Genomic DNA, 23,852 nt, shown 5'->3' with positions numbered 1-23,852 from the left:
TGAACTCGGTCCGTTGTGATGAGAGAAACTCTTTGACATGCTTGTGATGGTGAAGGTGGTGAGATGATTCCAAGCTGGGTCATCTGTGATGGTGTGCATGCGCTCCACAGTGACATCTTGCTTAAGCGAACTCTTACCTCCATTGCATCCCGGTGCATTGGTGTGGCTCCTCCATCGAACTTGTCTCCTAACATGTGCATAGTCTTCTTGGGAGTGGCCGAATTGGAAACACAATGATGCATAGTGTCTTCGTTGATCTTCTAGTGTGTGCTGGTGGTCATGCACATCAGCTGTCAACTATATGTTCAGCTCAAGTTGGACTTGCTTTTTATCTTTGCCTCGGTGAGTGTGTTAAATGGGTGGGATCGCATGTGTGCACACGATGACATGCATGATGCTGAATTCCTTTGCATGCGATCAACAACACTACTCACCATGTCTACTCCGTGCCAGCTACTGGGAAGGATCTTTAACTTGTACGGGTGCAATTTCATCCATGAGTGCATCTTGCATCCAGTGTTGTACCTGTTCTTAATGCAACTCATTCTCTTGTCTATGCAGCTCCTGTTCTTCCTTGAGTTGATGTTTGAATACATGCAACTCCTTCTTTATTCAGTTCTCTGCTTTCGCGTGATCTTCATGTTGCGTCGTCACTTCATAGCATGAGTGTCCAAAGTTTCATTCAACACAAGTGGATCTGCTTGAGCTTGCAACTTTGTTCTACCTCTATGTTGTCAACAATCCTCCTCTTGCATTTGTTGCATCCGGTATGCTGCCTTCCACTGCTATTCATGGTGCTTCTTGCTTTGATGTTGTTGTCGTCATATCTTGATGTTCTTGTATATGAACAACTTGATGTCTTCATGGGTAGACAAGTTCATAGACACTTGATTGACTGCATCCCCAAGTGTGCTTTGAACGGTGTCTTCATCTCTGCTCTCCTGGAAACCATTGTACCTATGCTGCTGAGAGGCAGATGAACACCTATGATACCCGGAGACATGGCAACACTCATGGAAAGAAATATGTCAGTCGAAAACTAAAATGAACTTGAGAATTGACTTGCAACCTACCTGTGTGGCTGATCATGAAGGTTGCGCAATTTCCACTGGGAGGTCAAGAGACTGACTTTTAAGACTATTCAAGGCATAGTCTGGGCTACATGGAGGCTAACTAACTACTGGAACTGTGAAATTCATAGCCTAGTCTGGCTGCTGATTACTGGAATTGTGCAATGCACAATCTCATCTGGAAATGGTTGCAGGCTCAGTGACTGCATTACGCAATTTTCTGGGCCAGCAGTCGTTGTCCCTCAGAATTGCAAAATTCAAGACTCGAGGACAGTCACTAGGCAAAAATGCGCATTTCATGAGAAGAGGAAGACAATGTATTTCCTCTCAGGTTTGCATAATGTTGTCTTTGTGAGGCAGAATCCGCCGACGTGCAACTGAAAGCGAATGTAAATGTGAATTCATGGTGATATTGAGTGCAAGCATAAGTGAATGATCATGCATGAAAATAGTGAATGAAGGATTTAGAAAATGGAACAACATGCATGTCGGTGAGGCGAGTCACTGAATCGACGACTCTTCATGAAAAATATTTTCATGCATGTGACAATAGTGAGATGTTAACAAAAACTAAAACGATGCAAGTACAAGCTAGTATGTATCAAAACAACAACAAGCACTCACTAAAATCAAGAAGACATCATTCATACGAAGAAAAACACAAAAAGCGCCATAAATGAAACATAAGACATTGAAGGTAGGCTTACCCCAAAACAACTGAGCTGAATGTGTTGACAACTCCTAGATGCAATGTGGGATGTAAGAGCTGCAAGGTCGATGTGAGGAATGATCTCTGCAGCATCTGGTTCAGGAGTTTGATGAAATCGAGGTTGTGACGCGCATGCCACAAATCTAGGAAAAGCGGCACTTGGTGGGAGGTTTTTGAAATGACCCTTGCATGTAACCACCGACTGCTAAAAATAAATCCCTAAAACAAGGGATGCATTTGAATGTTGTCGGGGGAGGAGCAGTCCATGCATGCAAATCAGTTTTTCTCGGTCTCGGAGGGTACCGATCAACTCAACTGCACAAGCAAGATGTTGCTCAACTGCTGGGAGAAAATGCACATTTCTGGAAGGGAGCTAGGCTGGCTACCCAGGAGATTTGCGTAATTTCTAGGTAGAGCAGCTAACTTCTTCCTAGGATTACGCAATTCCTAGGCTGAGAAGCCCTGCTGCGAAGAATTGCGCAATATTCTAGATGAAGCCTGACTGAGATAATTGCTTAATTTTGAAGCCCAGTAGGCTGATATACAGAATTGCGCAAATTCTGGAGGGAAGGCTCATCGCCCTCCATAGTTGTGAAATTTTTTGAGGGAGCTGCTCAGACTGCTGTGGAGCGAGAAAAAGGTGTCTTTTTAACTCCTAATTACCTTCACATTAATTATCAACCCAGGGACGACTTTTTATTTCAAGAGTGTACTCAATCTGAGGTGGCTATTTACTCAAGAGTAATGTTTTGTAGTATAGTGCTTAAAATGCAAAAGTAAATGAAAGCTGGAAACAAAATCTAATTGGAACAACAAGAAACTGAAATTTTCTAACCTAAATCATTCACTCAAACAACCATCAACCGAGGATACAGTAGCAATAACTCATTCCTCTGGATATTGATGCAATTGAAATCAAACCGGAACAAGACAATCAATGTGGGAACGAGGAAGCAATAACCAATGTTCTCTACAGTTGACAACCCTGCTTTAAATCAATCAAAAGGAATCGAAATTGAACTAAAGCTGCCATTGAAAGTAAACTAGGAAAACTCTTTAAAAGCAAACTATTGCAATTAATCAACAGAAATGAACAACAAAGTAAATGGGTAGCAAACTGTAATTAAAGGAATCTGAACATCAAACTCTAATTAATGGAAATCAACAACAAAATACCTTGAAGCCTAAATCATTCATTCGGAAAAATAAGCAATGTACCAGTCAAGGTTTCGACAACAATAGCCCATCCCTTTGGAAACTGATGGAAAGGAAATTAGAGCATGGACCACGGGTCTGGGAGCTAGGGAGTAAATGCCAAGGCTCACTACAGCCACAGATCGTCTCTCACACCAAAATAAAGATAATGCAAATAACAGGAAATGGAACAGCGGATTAAATATGAATGTACAACAATCCAAATCAAACACGCAACACACTTATCATTAAAAGGGACAGTAATCCGAGCTTCGATACAATATGCACGAATCACAGCTATAAAGTAACAGCAAGTGTAACAACAGTCACAATTTAAGAATACATCATACAGTTGTACGGATTTAGGAACATATAGCGAGGTTAATCTATAATCGAATGACAATCTGTAAGGAACAACAATGTTATATCAATTATCAAAAGGAACAACAATGCGATACAAAGTTAAAATGATAATATAGCATTCCTGTTGCAGATAACGATAATATCCAGTCAAGTATATCTAATAGCGCTGATTTGTAAAGCAGTAAAGTGCGTTAGATTACTGAACAGAGTAAAAGAAAGAGATCAAACCACACATGAAGCATAAAGATATAATACAGCAACAGCGTACTCCACTAGAGGCTGGGCCCTTAGCCGCCAGCGGATGCTGCTGGGTTACTTCATGATCAAAGATGGAATGGCAACTAGATTTATATTAAAATATCAAAGAAGAGTTACAGTGGATTACAACAAGAAGTCTCTCAATCTCTCATCCATTATCCATTCTCTCTGCCATCCTCAATTCTGAATCTCTAATTCATCCTCAATTCCATCATTCGAATCCCCCCATCTCTGATCTCTGTTTTCATTTAAATAGAGAGAGATCAGAGAGCAGTTACAATAGAGATAACTACAACATGATTTCTATTACAAAATTGGATTGTTTCCAACCAATTGATAAACAAGAAGATATATTTCCATCCAGCTTTCAACAAGAGCAAGACGAATTTGGCTTTGCAGCTGAGATTTGGAGGACGGCCGCAACAACAAATCTGAGAAAATCATGCTCAAAGAACCCTGCGTTTCTCTCAGTACAAGCCGAATTTGGGCAAACCGTTCCTTGCTAAAGTTAATTGGGTCCATTCTGGACAAAACCCATGTTCCGGATTTTCCAGATTCTACTTCATTTGCTCAGAATCGCAACCGCAAAATCGTCACTTCTTATTTCAGCGAATTTATGAGTTGGCACTTTTAATGATCAAATCTTCAATCTGGTAATTATCTTGGAGGCTAAAAATGGTGAATAATGTTACAACTGATTTATTAAAACTATCATTGATAAAATCATGCATAATCATCAATTAATTAGAAATAAAGGAGAATAAATAATATTTGTTCATAAGAGCATAAATTATCATAAAATGGATTTATATAATAAATTATGACAAATGACGTGATGAAGAATGGTAGAAATGGGTGGAATAAGTGTTCACAAGTGATAATAATAATGTCATATTAACGGCCCAACAACTGCAGCTAGACCAAGTGGGGAGGAACAACGTGTGAGGGGAATACAACGAGCTCTAATGGACAGGCTATCATTCTGCAATAAAATCACTGAAGCTTGTGTACTTCATGAAACAAGATATGTTGTTGTGAAAGGTTGGTAGGAAGGCTCCAAAACGAATCTAAGGAAAAATTTTGGAGGGTGGTTGTAGCCGCTACAACACTTGGAGACACACTGGTAGAACTCCAGCTCTCTGAATGGACCTTGTTCGTGAAAAGAAAGTCTAACAACTCTGGAAGTATTGATCAGTTCTTAGTTTGTCTTGGTTTCCACACTTGCTTCATTAAAAGATGTAGCAACTTCCAAGCCCTTGGTCGATTCACACACATTCCAAGCCAGGTCAACATAGTTTTTACAATTGGGGTCGAGGGGTATATTGGTGCACAAGAAGTATAGTCGCCAGAGTCTTAGTTTCATCTTTGGTGTTGCTCCGCTGCCAGCAGGCCTCGACAATACCCCGGCAGAGTCACATAGGAACACAAGCATGGCTTCGTTGCCAGCGAGCTTGATCAGTACCTCGACGAAGTAACTTTCATCACCTCTCTAGACAGGAAGCCTTTCTCCTCTTTCACCTTATTCATTTTGATTTTTTTTTACTTTTTTTACTTTTTCATTTTTTTCATTTTTCAGCTTCGTAATTGTGCATAACACTTATTCATTTTAGAGGCGGAAGATGGATCCTGACTTATTGAGAGTAGAAGAGGTTTTTCCTGCAGAGAAGTAGTTTATTATACCTCTGACATGCCTGTTAAGGTTTCTGCCCTCACCTTACTCTACTTGATTGGGCTGACAAGGATTAACCCAAAAACAATCGACCAGAGTAGGTGATACTAGTCACTGCGCAAGCATTGTGTTTTCACCAAGGTTTACTTCGAACAGTAAATATTTTCCATTGATGTATCATGGACTGAAGACAACAAGTTCTTACTTAAGAGAGCGGACAACAGATAACCAAATTTTGATAGTTGTACAAGTCCTCTTGTACTTTACCTATCTTGTTTCAAGAGTCATACATGGTTTCATACGAAACTAACCTACGAACAAAACAAGAAAACAAATAACAATGCAAAGCAAAAGCAGAAGTGAAAGTGAAAGAAAATCGAGTAAGAAAACAAGCAAGCAGATAAACAAATCAACAAAGCAAGTAAGAAAGAAAACATTGGAGCAAACAGACTGAAAGAAAACACTACTCTTACTCCTAAGCTAACAGTGCATGGGTCATTTCACGTGAAGTGATACTTCCAATGTAGCCATTGGCGCATTGGTTGACCCATGTTGGTGAAGGAATGGTTTTCCAACATTGCAGTGGCGTAAACCAACAAGCATGAAATATATAACGATGAAGACTAACACATCAAGCAAGCTTAAAAGCATCCACAAAACAAAAAAGAGTGAAAGCGCATGACATGCATTTTGTGGAGCTACCATGATGTTGTGCTACACTGCGTGCATATGTTGAGTGTACACATTCCCTTCACTGTGACATGAACGAAAAGGTGGGAGAGGTAGACCACTTACGTTGTGCATGTGTGCTTACTGTGTAAGATTCCTCCAACTCATGAGTAATGGGATCATGTAGTTCGAGTGGAAGAACTGAAATATGGGTGTTTGGTTGATCTTCAATGCAAAGCAGAGAGTGATGAGGAGCCTTGAGTGTTTCAACAAATTCCTGAATAGAAGTGAAACCAACCTGAGGACAACAAGGGCCTGACATAACCATCAGCTCGAGCTGAAGTGCCTCAACATTCTACGGGGTTTCGGCTTCATTGCGATATAGATCATTGTAGCCCAGTGTCTTAGACAGATTAAAAACGATTGTATCGACATCGTGATCAAATGAAGAAGTAGAGAGATCATGACAACCAACATCAAAAAATTCAATATGTTTGTCAACATCTTCATGATTTGATGGATCAGGTAGAGGGGTAGATGGGAAGCAAAGATGTTCATCCTTTGTGTTTTCAGAAAAGATAGATGACAGATTGGACGAATTTTCTGAGGAAGATGTGTCCTCTTTGCACTGTAATGATAGACTGACATCCGAGTTGTCCTATGAATGATTGGAAGTAGAAAAATTTGGAAATGGGTTTTCACAGGTGAAATCAATAGTGACAGAATCACAAGGGATCTCAGGATAAAGTGGATGAGGCGCAACTAGAAGGAAATCATCCCTCGGCGCAGGTTCTTCTTTATGTACCCGCACACACTCATCATGAATGATGGCATAGGTTGGCTGCATAACACCAACTATGTCGACTACTTGATCCTTATTCACAGTAAGTGAGGAGTCCGAAATGGGAGAACACAAGACAATACATTCCGAAGGATCAACAAAATGTGGGGACAAAGGTTGAGGGATCAGATCCAAGTGACAACCAACAGGCTTGCATGCCAAATGTGTGCAAATATCAAGATCCGATGGTGTAGGAGGATGTGACGATTTAACAGAGGTGTGTGCATGATTTCCCACACCACTCCATAGTGGTGGAGCTATTTAAGGAGGTGAAGGCAGACAGTTACTTGTGAAAGCAATTGTTCCTGCATGATTGCGCAGCTCCATCACCGAAGTGTGCTAAGCAGGGTTTGGATGTATGAAGAATACACTCAAATCTTCCATAAAGAAATTCCAAAGCAATTTCATCTTCAGGAATACGGTATGCAAGATCACAAACGCATGTGTAAAACTAATCAACGGATTCATTGGGTGTTTTTCATAATTTCAGAATTTCTTGATCAAGTGCTTTATCGTCAAAGTGATTGAAAGCACGGTCTATCTCTGTGGCCAGATGAACAAGAGAATGAATAGATTTTTTAGGCAGCGTGCTACACCAGCGCATTAGGCGCCCTTGAAGTGTGTAGATGAATAGTGTGCAGCTCATGTATTCTTCAAAGAATCCATGTCTTTTGCATGAGCCTACTACGCCGACCGCGTGCCTAAACAAGGATATGTGGCCTCCACCATCATATGTTTTATGAGAAAAGTTATCCAAGAGCTTTTCCGAAATAATGAAGTCTTTTCCATCAGACATGCATTCCGGAAGAGAAACTCTGTAGGTAGTCATGATAGATATGTAGAGATTCAAAACAGATGTGAGGACTCATCTTGTCATCTTGCCCTCCTTCTAGCGCCAAAAGGTTGACGGTGTTGAACCCACCAACATGTAAGGGGATATCCCCTGTAAGAGTTCCTAATTAGACCTCAGACCGTTTGGTGTAGGAGTCCCAGCAGTGGGTCGTATGGTAATGCCTTGACCGTGATTTCACACAGAGGTAAGTAATATGTCCCTGTTGGTAGCAAGGGTGTGACAACTGCTATAAGTAAAGGAAGGTGCATGAGAGTTTCTAACACACTGAGGGTGAGGTGAGTGCACCCCTTGGAAACCTTTAATAGTACGTGGCTTGGAAGGGAACACACAAGCAAGGATGCATCACAAGCTGGAAAGAAAGTTAGCGAGCAATCCAAAGTGATGGTTAAACCAACAACATATTTTAGAAAGATTCATACATACTTATACAAAATAGTCCATACATGCATGCTAAAGCAAACAAATACATATATCATTTAGAGTAAACCAGATAGCATAGAATAAAGTACAACATATGCATGAAACGTGTTGGCTCTGTCATATTAGGAAGTGTAAGCTCCAGTCATACAATACATCCATGTCCAACCACTAGTTCTGATAGCGCAACATTACAACCACAACTCCCTTCTCCTCGAAAGAAATGTATTAGCTCTGCATAGTGGAGAAGCCAAGGCTCGTTACAATACTGTCCTAGCTTTCTATAAGATACTCCTATCGAAGCTTGGCTGACCAAAAAGCCCTTAAAATGAGTTATGAGGTTCTATTTATAGCAAAGGGTGGGGTGACCCTTGACATTCCCCTTTGTGACAATTCATCTACCCTCATGACTCTACATCTACTCTTTGAATGTTACATCCAACTATGACCACTTGACTTACACTTGAAAAGACGTTATGTTACAATGCACATGTGCTCATGTGAGACAAAATGGTTGTGATGAGAGAAACTCTTTGACATGCTTGTGATGGTGAAGATGTTGAGCTGATGCCAAGCTTGGTCATTTTTGATCTTACTAGAATGAACTCTTTCCTTTGTTGCATCTTGTTGCATTGGTGTGGCTCCTCCATCCAACTCATCTTCTAACATGCACATGGTCTTCTTGGGTGCGAATGAACTAGCAACACACTGATGCATAATGTATGTGTTGATATTCCAGTGTGTGTTGGTGGTCATGCGCATCAGCTGTCAACTACATGTTCAACTCCAGTTGAACTTTCCTCTTGTCTTTGCCTCGGTGGGTGTGCTTAATGGGTGGGATCGCATGCGTGCACATGATGACATGCATGTTGTTGAATTCCCTTGCATGTGATCAACAACACTGCTCACCATGTTTGCTCCGTGCTAGCTGTTGGGATGGATCTTTAACTTTTACGTGCACAGTTTCATTTGTGAGTGCATGTTGCGCCCAATGTTGTACCTGTTCTTGTTGCAACACATTCTCTTGTCTATGCAACTCATGTTCTTCCTTGAGTTGTTATTTGAGTACATGTAACTCCTTTTCTATTCTGTTCACTGCTTTCACGTGATCTTCATGTTGCGCCGTCACTTCATAGCCTGATTTTCCAAAGTTTCTTTCACCACAAGTGAATCCTCTTGAGCTTGCAACTTTGTTCCTCCTTTGTGTTTTCAACAATCTTCCTTTTGCGTTTGTTGCTTCCGGTATGTTGTCTTCCGCTGCTATTCATGGTTCTGTGATGTCGCTGCCATCATATTTTGATGTGCTTGTCTATGCACAACTTGATGTCTTCATGAGTAGGCAAGTTCATAGACACTTGATCGACTACATCCCCAAGTGTGCTTTGAACAGTGTCTTCATCTCTGCTCTCCTGAAAACCATTGTACCTATGTTTTTGAGAGGCAGATTAACACCTACGATACCTGGAGACATGGCAACACTAATGGCAAGCAATCTGTCGGTCGAAATCCAAATTTAATAGGATGAATAGATCATTTTGTTTTTTTTGGTTTATATTTATTGTAACACCCCAAGATGCATAAAAATTATTGTGTTTACTAAGTTTGATCTTTACCATTTATAAATTTAGTTTTATTACCCTATGATGTTAAATAATAAATGACTAAGGAGTCCAGATACTTTAACAAAAATAGAAATTGTTTACATTAATTAAAATAAACAGTTACAAAAGATAGTTACCCATATTCCCTATAGGGAGATTTAGATGGGGGAAAAGAATCCAGGAGATATCCTAGAGCTGCTGGAATAAACCAGTGGGATAATTCTCAAGAACAGTAAGTAAAAAAAGTATAGGACTTGAGGCAGGACAGGAGTCCCGAGGCCTAAGGTACTTGACTGTGGCTGGAATTACCTTAATTGTGAAGCAAAAGAAAGTGCTATGGGGAGACTCTGGATGTAATTGCGAGGCTTGTGGCTAGGAGGAGAGACTTTACAGAAAGGATTGAATATTACATGTTTCCTAATATTAAACAGATAAGTATTATAGAAAGTTCCATTACGAATTAGTGTTGGACTGTGGAAATTTATTTAAACGATAAAATAGAACTTTTCATTACGAATTAATGTTGGAAGAATTACTCAAGTGACAAAATAAACTAATGAAATAAATTCCTTGAAAATGGATTAAAAAGAATAGAAATTTCAAGTTTCGCAATAAAAAAATAGTAGACAGTATGTTATGGCAATGCATGAAAGGTAGCAAGTAATATTAGTATAGTATGGAGAAATAACTTCATGTAGCAAATAAACATTCATACGCTCTTAAGTGTTAAGAGTACTTTCTTATAATAAAGTAGTGGAACAATCTGTATGAAACATTGTAAGATTACTGAAGAAGTTATCTATGCATTAAGCTATAAAGTCTCATATAGATAAACTATGTGAAAAGCTATAGCCCTACTATAGAGATGAAATGAGATATAACACAAGCCATTACAGGAGTAATCGAGGTGACTCATTGTATAATAAATCTTTAAAAGAATCGTTTTGGAAATGTCAAACGAACTAAGATAAACTCGCTAAACTACTAATAACATGAGCAAGGAAACAGAGGTATTCTCCGCCCACCATAAAATTAGAGATAAAATAACTACATTGTCATTCAAATAATGAGATGCACTGAGTTTATTAAATATATTTTACTATAGTAATAACTTAAAGAAAAATGCTACACTTCAGAATGGCTCAACAACCTAAATGTGTCGACATGACCCAAACCGCTAAAAGACCATCCAGTGTAAAACCTAACTCAAAACAATATATAATAGAGAAAATATCCATAAAAACTCGCAATCGATCAAGTGTTGATCGTTCACAAAATTACATTTGTCCTGCACAAGGTTTGGCCATTTCCTTTATACATCTAATTAATTAAAAAACAAGCTTAAGCAAGTCTTGGCTTAAAACTCAGCTCAATACTCAGTCTCTATCTCTGAATAGTTAAACATTTTATAGATAAATGTTAATGCACCAAAGGTAAATTCTCCAACCTGGAAATAACCATGGTCATCGTAAGCTCTTAAAGCCTTCAGGGATGTTTTCCTAGTCACATGACTATCTAAACAAATATATACGAGTACCTGCACACAAACGCCCAAAACCATTGAGTCAGTATGCGTACAAACCTACATCATATGATAAAATAATGATGCCGAGAGGAGGGGAATTTTACCTGATATTGGAGGATTCCAGCCTTGAGCAACCCACCTGCTTCACAGCAAACATGTTCATTAAAAACGATTTGGAAGCTAGAGTCTATTATCAACCTGAAGGAAAACCTTTGCAAGATTCAGAACTGTAAGGTCTCTGGGTTTACCTTTGAGAGATGATCCTCGGAGCAAGGTGTTCCCTGCAGTAATAGAAGCCCATCGAGCCACCCCTGGATAACGGAGGCAGTCCATTAAATTCGGCACCAAACAGACACTCCAAGCGAAATCCAAATTCACACAATACAGATAATTGAAATCACATAATAACAATCCGTCGGGGTTACCTGCCTTCACAGGACTAACCATAACACCCATTGCAAACCTCAGAAGGATCAATTGCGAGCCTGACACCCTCACTGGACCATACCATTGCAGAGCAGCATGATACGACGGGCTGACGACAACAATGACTGCACAAGTTGTCAAGTGCAAAAAATTGGTTAGGGGGTTAAACCCTAAACCCTCCCCACCGTCGGATCGCCTGGAAGAGATCAATGGACATGAAACAAGTAGGGAACTAGCTGGCGAACGCATGCATCAACCTTGGTTACTGGCATGCCACGTGTCTTAGTGTACAAGGGCCAGTTTGCAAAAGTCTAAGAAGGGATGACTAACCCACCGGAGGCCATGTGCGCATTAAATATTAACCACCATATAAACCTTGTTAACTGTAGAATATAATATCACACATAAAATATGTATAAGTGTTGTCTAATACTACAGACTTTAACCAATAGTGCATTAATAACTTTTGTAATCTATGACAAGGTCCATTACTCAAGACTGGTTATAGTTTTATGTAATTATTTTTTAATTATATATTTTTCGTATGTTTTCAAGTTTATAGGTGTTACATTTACACCATCCTATGTAAAATGGATTTAAATTTATTTTACAAAAATAATATCACTAAATAATGTCGTGTTTTTTTCATAAAATAATAATTTTATTATTTATTATTATTATTTTATTATTTTAAATTTATATTTCTTTAAAATTTATTATAATTTGTATAATAACTATTATTAATTTTATTTAAATTCTTTGAACTCGTTAGAGATCATTGAAATAAATTGGCAATATTAAAAACCTTTATTAAATAGAACATTTCAACAGTGTAATCTATGAAATAACTCGGCAATATTAAAAATATTTATTAAATAGAACATTTCAACATAATTTCTTGTCAGAGGGAATCCATTAATTAAGGTTTAAATGTTTGGCGGCGTTTATGGGATTGGTCGGTATTTTAATTTTTTTTTTTTGGAGTTTGTGGAATTTGTTATTTGTTATTATTATAAAGGTTATAATTTTTTTGTCTAAGTTTTTTTATTTCAATTTAAAATAGATAATCTTTAGATTAATTCTCAAGGGAATATGCTTATTCTTAATGTTTATCAATGGTTGTAGTGTGTTATAAAGTTTGTTAGATTACATTAAATTTTAATAAATTAGAAAAAATAGATTTATTCTGTGTGTGCTCACCAATTTCTTAGGGTTTTGAGATTATTCCAATTATAATAAGTTCATATTCCAATTAGATGGGGAAATTAATATATAATCAAAATTTATTTACCAAAATAGTCAATTTTACAATAAGATGTGTAATTCTTTTTTTATCTCAAATTAAATTAAATTCGTGTCCCACCAATTTCCTAGGGTTTTGAGATTATTCCAATTATAATAAGTTCATATTCCAATTAGATGGGGAAATTAATATATAATCAAAATTTATTTACCAAAATAGTCAACTTTACAATAAGATGTGTAACTCCTTTTTCATCTCAAATTAAATTGAATTCGTGTCGTGGCTCGCCCACCAGTTTCCTAAGGATTTGAGATTATTCCAATTCTAACAAGTTCATATTATAATTAGATGCTAAATTAATATATAAGAAATTTTTATTTAGAAAAATCGTCCATATGATATGTAATTCCTTTTTTTTGTCAAGTTAAAGTTGACCCAATATATTTTTATACATGTTTAATCAGGTAAAAGTATGGTGTACATTAGTAAGACATTCTTGGTCTTGCAACATCATTAATATTTTTAATATGATTGTACTAGTTTTAGGAATTATGTGAAAAAATGTGGAAAGATGTAAAACTCTGTGTAATTAATTATACAACTTGATATCAATGTTAAAAATTTAAAAGTGTGATCATCTAAAATGTTTCAAAACTTTTATATAAAGAAAGATAGATTATAATTGGATTATTTTTAATTGTTATAAAATATAAATATAAAATAATTGTTGAATTCAGGTTTTTATGATCCATAATGAATTGTAGAAACTGATTGATTCAAGCTTGTATGATCCATAATGAATTGTCAAAATTGATTGACTCAAAACGCTTCAACTAAAAATTATGTTAAGTGATTTCTACCGAAACAATTTTCGTAAATAAAATAATTTCTTTAAATATAACGTTTCGTACCTAGAATATTTGCTTTGAATATATTGGTCATGCAATATTTATGATGAAGACGGTTGAAGTAGATAGGATTTGTTTGTTATAAGATTGAATTATCAAATTTCTTCATTAATGATTTTTTTTGGAATAGTTTAAAAAAAATAAAAAAAATAGGTCATTTAATATTGAAATAATATTTCACTCTAAGGTAAATCTTGGGAGACCAAATCTTCGGCTTTGGTCTAACATGTTGCGTCATCGTAAATTTAGGGAAGCCATTGAAATTGAGAGGTCTTCCAGAAATATTAATAGGGATTACGGTTGGAAAATTAGTCGCTCCTGGATTCCCGTCTCTTCTTAGTTTTGCTAACCTTTGTCCTTATTGTTTTTAATATTAATATTAATAAGATGATTAATATTAATAATAAATACTAGTTTAATATTATTAATATTAACATTAATTCTAAATACTAATTTTAGTATTAATAATACTAATTTGAATATTAATAATACTTAATATCATATTATGAATATTAGTATCATTAATATTTAGTAATATGAAAATTGATATCTATTACTAATATTAGTATTAATATTTAGTAACATTAAAAAAAAATATGAAAAAGAGTAACAAAATAATAATAATAAAATATTATTAATATAAACATTTAGATAATAAGACAATATATTAATAAGATAAATCAAACTCTTTTATAAATTTATTGGTATTATCAAAACCCTAGTCAAAGATAACCCTTAGGTTAATAAGTTGACTTTAATATATATTAGTTAATTAAATAATTCAAACTAATTAAATAAGAAAAATATTTTCCCTTTACCTCCCTCGATCAAATATAGCGATTTTTCTAACTGTTAGGTTGACCTGGCTCCCTATTTAACCCTCCTCCTAGATCTGCGTCTCTTCATCGGGTGCTGAAGATGAACCACACTTGTTGGTTCGAAATGCATCAATCAAAATCTTCAATGTGATTTCTTCAAAAAATAAAATTTATACATTATAATATGGATCACAAAAGCTTGAATTCGAATAAAAACAAACAGTTTATAAGTTCAACATGTTTAAAATAGATAGATATATATATATATATAATTATTATCTTTTTATTATTATTTTTATATAGAATATATTATTAAAATTTATTACATGTAAGGACATTCTTCATTATATTAAATATGCATTCTTTATTATATTAAACATGCATAAGTAATATGTGTGTTTTATTCTATGTCTAATAAAATTTGTTTTAAATCAAATATATTAATGATGTGATTTGACCACGTGTTGAGAAGAATGTCAAATTCGATTATCGAGGTTGAATCTTCTTACGAGTGGTTTGTGGCTCCACAAAACTCGCTTTTCTGTAGCAAAGAATCTGGAAGCTTAATATTCCGCCTATGGCAAAAACCATGCACAACACCAGGATTATTCTTTAGTTCGAGCCGCTCTTGAGATCTTCCATTCGAAAACCACATATGACCAAATGTTACCCGAAGGTGCTGGCATCTTTAACCAATCCACTCAAGCGCTCTGCCAACGTTGATCCCTCCTTAAATAAATGATCATAATCATTTGGAAAAATCTAGGAAGAACAACGTTTCGGGCCCATGAGTGATCAAGGTCGGCCCCTTTTGTTGCACTCAAATGGTGTTGTGGCCCAAAGCGCCGAATATGGTCCCACACTAAACAACGACCACCATTGGTGAGGGCTCAGACGCATGAGTCCCACCCGCAGTTCTTCCCACTCCGGGTTCCAACAAACTCTAGGATTCACGCACTATTCCATATGTCTATTTTATATTGAAGCCCAAATGCTTGAATTCAGGGAATTTAAGTTTTTTTTTGTTTTTTCATTCCTTTCAAATGATCAATGCACCCAATTTCTCTTATGAACCGATCTCCTCCAACTCTTCAACCCATCATTCTTAACTAGACCTTGCCGAGAGTTGGGTTCACATGTTGACGAATGGACTGGGCTACTTTCTTGCAGGTCGGGTCAAGATATTCCTATTCACTCTACGTTATCTCACAGGTACAGGAGGTAGAATTACCTCAAAGCCACCTCAATCTGCTCACTCTCGTACTCCAGATTCAGACACAAACCAAGACCTCAAACCATCAATAAACTCTCATGGATTCTGGGAAAATATACAATATCCACTTCAAGGAAACTACAAGAACTGCACAGGGTTTGAATTTGATAAACACAGAGTTTCGTAGAAAATGCACAAGTTGCATATAAAGGGAATTACGCAACGGTAACTCTTAACAAACTTAATTCAAAATATAGAAAAATTACTTATATGGCCTCCTCTAAGGGCCCGACACAACTGTCTTGATTCTTGCATTACATTTGCTACCTCCTAACATCTTGAAGGGTTCGTACATAAAAAAGAAGAAAGAAAACCCTAAAGGATGATGAATTTCGTCCTCTGCCAGCTCATGCCTTCTCGAGGCTTCAGATATTTTACATAAACAGGTGTGGCCTCTGGCTCCCACATGCTTCCGGAAATCATATTTAATTTCGAACGTGCTTTATACCGAGTATTAATATATTTTGTTATGCCTTTTCTTTAGACTTACCTTTCTTCGAATGTGTAACAAGGTTTGGTGTATGCATCTTCTACTCGGAAGACATTTTGGAACTTTCGTTTTATATATATAATTTTAATATAAGTAATTAATTCTTTGAATTTCTTTTTGTTTGTTTTGTTCCAAGTTTTGGTATTTTATAATAAATCAATAAGTATAATGCCTTGGCTTCATAGCAACATATCTTAGAAAACTAGGTTAAGAACAAAATCCAAGATATATCTTATAACTTAAAACATATTTTGAATCTTAACTAAATTCTATTTGAACATGATAGAATATTCAATGAGAAAAAACACAACACATTATTATTAGATACCTCTACCATATAAACTTACCCAACATCTAATAAAATTATTTTCCTTCTAAGTATGAAGTACCCTCACATCATCATATATAAATTTTCACTACCATGATTATAAATGAAAGACCATTAAGATAGCTTTTTCATTGAAACTATCCACAAGGACTTTTGAATCCCCTATAATTTAAATAATCTTACCTACTTTCAAAGGGAAATCCTCATGGTACACAATATAGCAAAAAGTTCAAATGTAAAATGTGTGCCCTAGCCAATACTTAGTTTCCTTTAAACCATCATATTTTTAGAAAAGAAAATAACTATACCAACACCACAAACATACTTCTAACTAACTAAATGACTATATCCTATCCATAAACATCTCTCTAGCTTCATGCTTCAAAAATATCCCCACACAATACAAGTTTGTAGCTCCACATCTCTAATTAACCTCATCTTCCTCCTCTCAAGAGGTCTCCCTTTATACCTTCTCCATTATAGGGCTTAAACATAACCCATGAGACGCACATACAAACATAAGGCAGATAGAATTTAGCATTTTCATGAGCGTCCCGTCGATAAAAGTGTATATGACAAAGGAAAAGGAATCCGCGGGGACAAGGGATTAAAATTCCAACGGTAAAAAGATTCCAATCTCCAACGGAAAAACCCAAGATTCTCATAGCTTGAATTTAATTTCGTTTAACGAATTTCTTGTAATGCAGTTTGGTGAAAATAATTCCATCCATTAAGAAAAGCTGTAAAATTTAAATTTGATTCCTATATGCAATTTCAATTTAAATGTAAATTTATGGTATACACTAAATTCAGATTATTAAAACGTGAAAATAATTCAATCTATTAAAAAAAACCTGTTAAATTTAAATTTGATTCCTATATGTGATTTCATTTTAAATTTAAATGTAAATTTATGGTACACACTAAATTTTGATTATCAAAACTGTAGTTCAATTTACATTTAAATGTAAATTTATGTTACACACTAAACTTACATTATTAAAACAGGCGTTCAATTTACATTTAAATGTAAATTTATGGTACACACTAAATTTACATTATTAAAAGAGGCGTTCAATTTACATTTAAGAGAGGCGCTCATTTGAACTCGGTTTATTCATATTTGAATATGAATAAAGCGGCGTTCAATTTACATTATTAAAAGAGGCGCTCATTTGAATTCTATTCGATTAACTTCGCGTTTATTCATATAATTTCGCGTGTTCTCGTTTTGGGAACATTGTTATGGACTCTCCTTTGAAGATTTCAAAGTCTTCAAGTGTTCAAATTTAATTTTAATCTTTGTTAAAAAGCTTAAATATCAATTTAGGTGTAAGTTTGCCTAGTATCAATTTAAGTATCAGTTGTTCCAGTTCCTCATATGTGTTTCTGTTTCTATTAATATATAAGATACTATCATATTTCCTATATGTTTTTTGGTTTTTTAATGGGACCGGATTTATTTATATAGTTTTATATCTATTAAAAAATATTTTTAAAATTTTTTATATGTTAAATTGATTGATTTATTTATTTATTTTATTTTTTATTTTTTTTCGGGGAAAAAAGCGAACTTTTTTATAAGTAATAAAAAAGTTACAAGCATATGAGTTAACATTCCAAAAACAACTGTGATATTGAGACCTACATCAGTCCCAAAGAGAGAGAAACATCTTCTCTGTGTATCACCAGCCGGCATATAAACCAAAAAACATTTTTCACCTACAACCTGCGCAGGATCTTTACCTATCCCAAACAGCTTAGTCATAATAGAGAACTGTCCATATCCAAAAAACGTGGGTCTCCTTTCAGAGGAAAACAACCCACAGGAAACCACCAAGATCTCCATATGTTCTTGTCCAAAATAGAACATAACAGAAAAAAAGCACCAAAGATTACATAAGCTTCCGATTTCAGATAAGGAAAGACTGTCAAAAGAAAACTAAACACAGCTGATATTGAAAATTAAGAGTATGGTGGGAGATCCGACACACGGATCTGATCCTGGATCTGTTCAGTTATTCTCCACGAGTCCACAGCTTGCTGCAGACCTTCTTTAGAAAGCCTGTCTGCTGCTTCATTTCGGTCCCTGTAAATATGATCAATAGAGAACACATTAAAATAGAGCTTTAAATTTTGGATTTCTTCAAAGAGCGGCCTCAGCAGATAATTCTGACATCTATGTTTTCCATTGACCCAGTTAATTACATTCAATGAATCCCCAAAGATCTGAACTGTGAAGATATTCCTGTGTATAAGCCAACATAAAAGGAGTTTTAAGGCAGACAGTTCGGCGAAATTGTTTGATCCGGTCCCAAGGCCCACTGAGGCTTTTAAAGAATGAGAAGTGCTTAAATGGATGATAATCCCAGCTCCAGTTTTGTTATTCTGAGCTGCCCCATCGAAATAGGCCCATGGAATCCCATCTCTGATCTGTTCTTCCCTACTATGAGATGTTGTCCGAGTTTCTTCAGGCTCCGGAATACTAGACAGTATGGCTGAGCTTTGGATAGCAATTACTTCCGCTGGAGTGGATTTGTCTCTGAAGATGCTTCTATTTCTTGCTATCCATATACCCCAGCATATAATGGGGGGAAGGTTCCTCAAATTCCTCTCTAAATAATGATTCCACCAGTATTCCCATGCTATTTGAATGGTTTCCCCCTCCCATCTTACATTTTTACTTAATAATTTTTGCGTCTCTTCCCATACTTTTCTTGCATATGGACAGGCTATGAACAAATGGGAAATGGATTCTGAGTCTGAAAAGCACAAGGGGCATCTTCCTGGGCCCTGTTTGAATCTAGATTGAAGAATATCCCATGTAGGTATTCTTTTTTTTAACACACACCAAAAGAACAATCTGGCTTTTTTTGGGCATTTTAATTTGAGCAAAGGTTTTACCCACCATTCTGGAACTTCCCACCCCTTTTTCTTCATTAAAAACTTGTACCCAGCCTTTGGGGAGTAGGTTCCCGACTCAGCATGTGCCCAAACCAATAGGTCTGGCCTGTCCTTTATTCTAACATTGGATCTTTTGAGCTCCTGAAGAAACATCTGCCACTCGATTCTCCACATGGGGTCTATTTCTAGATCTTCTCCTGATTTCCAAGCTTGTCCCCAAATGGAAGACTGTCCTATGTTTGCAATCTGATTTAGACATGTAATTCCTTTTGATTCCAAATGGGCGATCAGGTCTGGGGATAAAGCATAAGATTCATTGCATCCCACCCAAGGGTCCCTGCCAATCCTCAGGTTTTCACCATTTCCTACCTGCCAAGCCAAGCCTTGTTCTATGACTTTAAAAGCCTCTGTAGTGGCTTTCCATATCACAGAAAAATTCCTGCCTTTTTTATTTGGATTTCTTATCCAATCTTCTAGAGGAATAGGATCAATATATTTACGCTTTACCACTCTGGTCCATAGATTCTCAGAATTGATTATTCGCCATCCAGATTTTGCTGCCAGAGAAGTGCTGAAGTCAAAAAGGTTTTTTATACCCCATCCACCCCAATCTTTTGGCCTTGCAATTTTGTCCCATGCCACCCATGGAAGTACTGAGTCCTCCTTTGTCCCTGACCAAAGAAATCTGCTGCATATCTGTTTAATCTTATGGAGAATCCCTTTTGGGATCCAGGTCAGGGCTGCCCAAAACACAGGCATGGCCTGTAAAACTGAGTTCACTAGAGTCAGCCTACCAGCCCGTGATAACCACTTGAAACTCCAGTGGGAAATTTTTTGCTCAATTTTGGCCACCAGCCAGTTCCAGTCCTGCTTTTTGTATGAGGATGGCTTCAGCCAAAAACCAAGATATTTGAACGGACTTTCCATATTACAGGTCTCAAAAGGCAGATAAGATGAAATCAGGAGCTCCTCTTGTCTATTGAAACCTTCCAAAATTAGCTGGGACTTCCTAGAGTTTATTTGTAGCCCTGTAGCTTTCAAGAACAGATCAAGAATACTTTTAAGTTCTTTGATTTCATTTAGACTCCCATTTGTAAATAATAAAATATCATCTACAAACAGGAGATGAGTAATGAACAAATTTACAGCAACTTCCAAACCTTTTACCAAACCTGTTCTTCTGGCATTTGATATCAGTCTACTGAGTCCTTCTGCTGCTAGGAGGAAGAGCAAAGGAGAAAGAGGACATCCTTGCCTCAGCCCCCTTTGTCCTTTGAAGAATTGAGAAGCAGCCCCATTTATTAAAACTGCAAAGCTTGCACTTGTTATGCACCCCATGATCCAGCTTATAAACTCCACCTTGAAGCCCAGGTGAGTCAGCAACATCCTAAGATAAATCCAGCTGATTCTGTCATAAGCTTTGGACAGATCAATTTTTAACACAGCCCCTTTCTTGTTTGATTGTCTGATACTGTGAATGGTTTCCTGTGCCACCCCTATAGCTTCATGTATTTGACGACCGTCTAAAAACCCAAATTGTTCATTGGAGATGCAATTTGATAATATCGGTTTCAGGCGGACCGCAATGATTTTTGCAATAATTTTATAAATACAGTTGCATAGTGAAATTGGCCTGAAATCCTCGAAAGTTTCCAGATCCTCTTTTTTAGGAATAAGAGCAATGAAAGTTGCATTAAAAGGGGAATAAATCTCTCCTTTCCTCCTTGATTCCTCCACCACTTCTGTTAGCTCATCTCCAATCGATTCAAAAAAATGGATAAAGAGCTCAATTGTCCATCCATCCGGCCCCGGACTTTTATCTTTTGCCATTGATTTTACTATACTTTCCACTTCCTCCTTTGTCACCTCTCTAAAAAGATTTTCAGCTTCCTCCCCCTCCACAAAACGGGGGAAAGCTTGGGCTGTTCTAATTACTTCAGCTAAAGAAGCCCCTCCTGGGTCAGAAAACAGGGATTGAAAATGAGCCTTTCCCATATTTGATAGGGCCTCAAAAGACGAGGCTTCTCTACCTTCAGGATCCTTCAGCTTCCAAATTGTATTTGCATTTTTCCGGCCTTTTGCATAGTTGTGAAAAATTTTTGTGTTTTCATCCCCCGCTCTCAGCCAGATTGCCCTGCTTTTTAGCCTCCATTCCTCTTCTTTGTCCAGTAAAATCTTTGCTCTAGTCTTTTCAAGGGCCACAATTCTTTCTTTTGACTCCTGAGTAGCATAAGCATCTGCCTCAGGTTCTTCTAGTTCTCGAAGTTCTGCATCAATTTTGGCCAATTCCTCATTTTGCTTTTTCCTTCTGGCTGAGGCCCATTCTATGGTTGCTTTCTTTAGTCTTTTTAAGTTTTCCATAAAAAGAGCCCCTTTGTTCTCCAAAGAGCTTCTACCCGGATGTCTCCAAGTATTCCTGAAAAGCTGATTAAATGAATCCTCTTGCAGCCAAGAGGCATTAAATTTGAAAGGTGCAGCAGGTTTTGGGGGGGGCTTGGATAGTTCTAAAAGAATGGGGAAGTGATCCGAATTCCCCCCGTCACCCACCCATTGCCTGAACATTGGAATATTGGATGCCAGCATATCGCTGATTAGAAAACGATCCAGCCTCTTTGCTATTCTCTCCTCCCCTGTTCTCCTATTCCTCCAAGTAGGTTTAGCTTTTATAATATTTACATCTATCAGTTTATGAGATAGGAGTGCATTTGCAAAGAAGTCTGATAGAGGGTCTTCCCTGGCTGAGGGGCCCCAAGCTTCCGCATTTCCTAAAGAAAAATTTAGATCTCCTCCTATTATCAGGTTTTTATCTTTCAGCAGATCTTTAGACAGGAGATCATTCCAGAAGGATACCCTTGCCTGACAAGGCCCATATATATTGATAATCAAAAGAGGGAAATCGAATTCGGGGGAAAAAATCTCCATACCCAGAACATGAGGCATACCCCAGTGATTTAAGATCTTCAATCTGCCCTCCCTGAAACCGATAGCAAGACCACCCGAATGACCCGCAACGTCTAAAGCTACGAAAGCCCACCCCGGAAAGGAAGATCTGAGGGCTGATTCTATGTCAACACTTCTACCTAAGGTCTCTTGTAGAAAGACAATGTCCGGATTATAGTGCGAGATTAGTTCCTTCAAAGCCAGTTTTTTGGGTTTACTGGTTAAACCCCTGCAATTCCATGAAAAGCAAATCATTTTATAACAGCCTCAGGGGGAATTGCTGCTCTAAGCGCCCCAGGGATCGACATTTGTTTGCCATCGGCCACATCAAATTTTGCTTTGACTTGAGCTTTTGACAGATTTGATTTCCTACCTCTACCCTTTTTATTTAAGCTTCTAGACGACGATGTGCCCAGCCCACCCACCGGTTCCAGGATTTCGAGACTGCTATCAGGTTTTTTGCTGAGAGATCTAAGGTTATAATGGCGAGCAGGAGGGGAAAAACCAGAGTCCAGACTTACATGGGAACCATCTTCACAGTTCAGATCAATGGAGGGGATAGCGGCAGTGATGTTATCAATGTTTACAAAATCATCATTGCATCTATTTATCATAGGAGTTCCCATAGACGAGAAGACAACTTTAGATTCAGAATTAAAAGAAGGAATTAATGGGTCTAACTGCATACCGGGAGGTTCGCTAACAGGGATATCAGCATTTCCGACTGAGATCTTTTCAGTGCAGCTCGGAGCTTCTTTTACTTGTTCCGGTTCCCCTCCATCCTGGGTTAAGCCTTCTTCTTCCTGAATTTGGATCCCTTCCATAGGCTTTGCATCTGAGATAATCTCCTCCGCCGGTTCCTCTTCTTTCCTCGTAATATCCTCCCACTGCTCATCTATTTTCTGTGTCCTCCTTCTGCGCTTCCCCAGTGGGCATTCCCTTGCCAAATGCCCATACTCATGGCATCTGTGGCACCGAAAAGGTAAAAGTTCGTAATCCAGAAGCTGTTCAAAGACATAATCCTTGTACTGCAAGTTTATAGATTCCGCTAGTCCTTCATTTGGATTTAGCCGCACTAAGATCCTGGCCACTGCTCTTTCGTGGGTATGGAGGAAGGACTTGTCCGCTTCCAAGAATGTACCCAGGAGATTTCCAATAGAAATAAATACGGAGTCAACCCAAAGGAAGGGAGGCAGACCAGGAGCCCTGACCCAGACTGGGAATTCCTCGACCTTCTCCTTGGATGCATCGAATAAAGGAGACCACCTTTTGAAGAAGACTGGGTGATTCCCAAAAGCCCAATTTCTCCCTTCAACCCATTCCATTGCTTCCTTGTTGTCGAATCTGATCATA

This window comes from Pinus tabuliformis, chromosome 1_1 (assembly GCF_031772625.1).
Source record: "Pinus tabuliformis cultivar Carrire ecotype Pingquan chromosome 1_1, CPIR1, whole genome shotgun sequence".
NCBI lineage: Eukaryota > Viridiplantae > Streptophyta > Pinopsida > Pinales > Pinaceae > Pinus > Pinus tabuliformis.
Note: the sequence above shows the minus strand (reverse complement) of the source record.